Here is a 5,328-nt window from a genome sequence, read left to right on the forward strand (position 1 = left end):
AGTAGGTTAGAATGGACAAGCCGTATGATACATTCAGAAATGAGAAACACCAACCTGTTGGTTTTTTTCTTTACATTGTAGGGGGGATGGCAATGATTGGGAATCACCAGCATATAGGCGTCATTAAGCCCAGCAGGGGTCCTAATTAGGCCCACAAGGCAATTTTCCTCAAACCTCATAGGCCTTCGTAACACCTAACGTCACAGGTGACATCAAGCGTGGGCAGGTAAAGACTTGGCTAGCATCTAATACACTAGAGACGTTCCCCATCAGGAACTCCCTAGTGCAGCCAGTGGGGCTGCTGCCAGGACCTATCAGCTGACAAGCGCTGACAGCACACCTTCAAAGACACTTTCTGTCAGTGCCAGGGTCAGCTCCTTTGAAGTCAACTGAGATTAGGACTCATGGTACCTGCCAGATCTCACCCTGATGGAGGCTTATCCATTTAGGCCATAACTGCAGAGGGATTTGAACCAGCGACCCCTCCCTGCCTCACAGCACAAATCCTTAGCCATTAAACTACACCAATTCACCTTTCAGTGCTGCTGGCTAGATTTGGGACTCCTGGGAGAAGCCTAGCAGCTATAAACACGTTTGAGGACATGTCTCCTTTGTAGGCCTAAACTGGAGTAGACTTGTCCTTAGCATTGGGCAATGAATAAACCTGAAAGTTTCTCTGAGCAAATGTATCCGAATGACTACTTTATTTCAGAGGGCATTTCTGGGTGTGTGAGAATTGGCATGTCTCCAAGACAGATTACAAAGGCTATAAAAGACTACAAAGCCAAAAAAAAAAAAGGAAAAAGTTTCATGTAGGCAGAGTAACATCAAACTTTTTGATCCTTCTCACATAATATCCGGGAAGAGTCCACACAAACCAGCCAAGGGAATAATTAATGGCCTGCAAGTCTATGCGTGAAGTCTGTGATTCAGCAGCCACACCTGTGATGCAGAATTAATGAAAGGCAGCAAGTAGTAAGCTTGCAGGTTTTGAAAACTGGGCACGGGTCCAGAACAATAGCTAGATGCTCATGCATACTATTGCAAATGGAAGAGACTGCACCTGTGAATGATTTTTGAAGTTTCCTACTTGCCTTTCTTGTCCTACACACCATCTCTCATGAACCATCTTGGCCTGCATTGTGAAGTATACCTAGAATACAGCAAAGTCACGTACCTGAAAGCTTCAAAATACCAGGTGTTCTGGGAGAGGAAATGACTGTTAGACCAATTTTAAGTCTGTGGTGTCAGAGTTTTCCGCTGTCCCCCTTGAACCCTTTCACCATTAACTGCCATGCTTTTGTGTATGAAGATTTAAACAAAACCTTAATGAAGGAATGAATTTTTTAAAAAAATGTAGAGCCATCTTAAAATAATCCAGAAATGACCAATATTATTAATGACCAACTGGAGCTAGAACAGTATCTTCATTCAGGTCCAACTTGCAGATCATTTCAAATCTCTGACCTTGCAACACCAGCGGCTTGTTCCTTTGTGCTTCTAACACTTGTTGAGAGCTAGTGACCCACCCACACGGAGAGCACCGAAATAGCTTACCTTTATGTAAAGAACGAATCGACAGTAGAAGCACATCTTATATTTTGATCTCAGCAGGTCAAGTGATTCACACCCTTGATTCCAGAAAGCTGCATTTTCCTGATGTCAGCAGAAGGGTGTATCATTACTGGTGTTAGCTGACGCTATTGTTGGCCGTTGGGCAGGGACGTCCCAGCGTACACAGCCCTTACGCGAAACAAAATTAAGCTCAACAGCCAAGACAGATTGACAAAAATGGAAAGGAGCAGAATGTGCCCACGGCTAAGGTTCAAAAATAGCAAGCCCCTGTCCACACAGCTAAAAGACTTTCCAGCATTTTTTTAAAAAGCAGCTTAACTTTTATTGTTCTGTTCTGTTTTCAAAAGCTATTCCTTCTGACCCCCCCCCCAATGGCTTAAGTGAGAGGAAATTTCATCTGCAGAACTTGTAAATGAGCAAGTGAAGATCATGAAAGCTGAGGTAAATATTCCTATATTCCTAGCCAAAACAATAAAACTAGTTACTGACATATGAGACCAACATCTGCCATTAGTTTAACTTGCTGTTCCTTCTCTTCATAATACAGTGGTATCTCGTGTTACAAACACCTCGGGTTACAAACACTTTGGGTTAGAAACTCCGCTAAACCAGAAGTAGTAGCTCGTGTTACAAACTTTGTCCCAAGATGAGAACGGAAATCGCGGCGGCGGCAGGAGGTCCCATTAGCGAAAGCGCACCTCAGGTTAAGAACAGACCTCCGGAACGAATTAAGTTCGTAACCTGAGGTACCACTGTACTCTTGTAAATTTTTGTTAGGGGGCACCAGCCTGATGCTTCTTTTTGCCCCAAACTGGCTTCACGCAACAAGATGAAAGTGCTGCCTGTCTTTTTACTTCGTGTCCAGATAGCACTCTAGAGAGTCTGCCAAATGTATTTTTGCATTTGCAAACACTCCATTTCCTTGGCACCTTCCCATTAAGTTACCAACATTCAGACTGACTGACACACCTGTTCCTTTTCTGCAACCTTTTCTGCAGTTCCTTTTCTGCATCATCTACTGTGATGAAAGACTAGAAGCACATTTGGGTACTATTCAAAACATTCCAGGATGCTGATCTACCACAGTCAAACATAATAATAATAATAATAATAATAATAATAATAATAATTTATTATTTATACCCCGCCCATCTGGCTGGGTTTCCCCAGCCACTCTGGGCGGCTTCCAAAAGAATATTAAAATACTGTGATACATCAAACATTAAAAGCTTCCCTAAACAGGGCTGCCTTCAGATGTCTTCTAAAAGTCTGGTAGTTGTTGTTCTCTTTGACATCTGGTGGGAGGGCGTTCCACAGGGAGGGCGCCACTACCGAGAAGGCCCTCTGCCTGGTTCCCTGTAACTTGGCTTCTCGCAGTGAGGGAACCGCCAGAAGGCTCTCGGTGTTGGACCTCAGTGTCCGGGTAGAGCGATGGGGGTGGAGACGCTCCTTCAGGTATACTGGACCGAGGCCGTTTAGGGCTTTAAATGCTGGAACATGCTGGAACATGAGCAAGAACCGTTCCTTGTGGTGTTAACCCATTCTTTTCTCTACTGGGGGAAATACTCAATACGTAGAATAGGAAATCTCTAAGATGCACCATACAGGCCACACATTTAAAGTAGATTTAAAGCATACACACACCCAAAGAATCCTGAGAACCACCATTCATTAAGGGTGCAAGGAATTGTTCCTCTGTGAAGAGTAAACTACAGTTCCCAGGATTCAGGGAGAGGGTGCTTTAAATGTGTACACAGACTAAAGGTGCTGAGCATTTGTAGTCATAGGAAACCTCTGCCCATTCAGAGCTGGAGATTATGGCCATTATACGGGAGCTGAGGTAAACACCATCATTGTGGTTTTTTGTATTAGTTGCTGAAGCTATTTGCCCTGACAGAGAAAGTTTGCAAGCATGCACACGATACACAAGTTTTCTCCACAATATCTTCTGTGGGAGGATTTTAATCAGAAAAAGCTTAGTGGACAACAGTTCTCCAATCTCCACACCCAAGTGCCATGCAGTTATTAAAACACACACACACACACACACACACTTGGAAGACTCTAATCATACTCCCCCACATCTTGTCTGGGACCTTTTTTCTGTGGTCATGCAATTCCCTGGGTAGCAAGCAATCATAACATACTACTTCCAGAGTAAGGGGGCTCAAAGTGTAATATCAGCAAATGAACTAATTTGCTTGGCAAGAGGAGACAGTCACAGGGAGAAAGCAGAATGGAAATTCACATCTTGAGCTGCCCTTCAACAAAGATGTTTGCATAGGTGTAAGGCCACTATGCACGCAACAGGAAATTCTGGTGTATAGTTTCCTCCACTGTAGCTCCCATATACAGCAAGACAACCTGCAACAGTTTTAAAACAGGCTTGAGTCACTGGGGTAGGGCCACAACTGTGGAGAGCTTGGGGCGGGGGCAAGCACAGTGGGATGTGCAAATAACTTGTTCTTTGGCCCCCTTAGACTTAAGCTGTGCCCATGTTACTAAAAACAACAGGTCAGCTGCACATCAGTTGTGTGCCAGTGCACAGTCACTTGCTGCAATTTGTACTGTTCTGTTCTCATCTGTTCTTTGGCTACCACTACAAAAGATGCATCTGCGCTGCCACATGAACAGTCTTCCTAAGAAGAATTGTTGTAGATCAGACTGTAAATTTTTAACCACAAACACCCTCCCTTTTCCTTGGAATTGCAGGAACTGGCAGGGATCAGATGCGATGGCAAAAAAATCAAACAGATTATTAAGGAGACTTGGCTTTTGATTTTAATTGCCTGTGGCTGATCATCAGGGAAGGTGGGAGGTGTAGCCGAACAATATCTGGCGGGACACAGCCCTGCTTTAGGCATTCCAGATTAAGATGCAGTAGATGGTTCATTCAGCTACTACCAAAATCCTGGCAGTGGCAACTAGCTTCAACAGGAAGGCTTGCGAGATCAGTTTATCTCAGCGATGCAGCTCACTGGGCTACTTGCCCTCTCTCACCCTGAAGTAACTCACAGAGTTGTTGTGAGGACAAAATGGATCAGCCCTGTGTATGCTTCGACAGCCCCTTAAAGGAAGAGTGCGAAACAAATATGAAAATAAAATTTTAAAAAGCAAGCAGCGATTGTGACACATTATCAAGGGCTAGTGCACAACATGGTGAACCTGTAATTATTATTGCGGTTGTTTCATTATTTATACCCCACCCATCTGGTTGGGTTTCCCCAGCCACTCTGGGTGGCTTACAGCATATATAAAACATAGTAAAACATCAAACATTAAAAACTTCCCAATACAGGGCTACCTTCAGGTGTCTTCTAAAAGTTGTGTACAGTGGTACCCCGGGTTAACTTAATTCATTCTGGACGTCTGTTCTTAACCTGAGGTACCACTTTAGCTAATGGGGCCTTCTGCTGCCGCTGCGTGAATTCTGTTCTCATCCTGAAGCAAAGTTCTTAACCTGAGGTACTATTTCTGGGTTAACGGAGTCTGTAACATGAAGCGTCTGTAACCCGAGGTACCACTGTAGCTCTTTGTCTCCTTGACATCTGAAGGGAGGGTGTTCCACAGGGAGGGCACCACTAGCAAGAAGGCCCTCTGCTTGGTTCCCTGTAACTTCGCTTCTCACAGTAAGGAAACCAGCAGAAGACCCTCGGAGGAAGTCCGGGCTGACCAATGGGAGTAGAGACGCTCCTTCAGGTATACTGGGCTGAGGTATAATGACACCACACAATAATCATGAACACAATTCAC

Source organism: Podarcis tiliguerta (genome assembly GCF_965153285.1).
Source record: "Podarcis tiliguerta genome assembly, chromosome: 3".
Taxonomy (NCBI): Eukaryota; Metazoa; Chordata; class Lepidosauria; order Squamata; family Lacertidae; genus Podarcis; species Podarcis tiliguerta.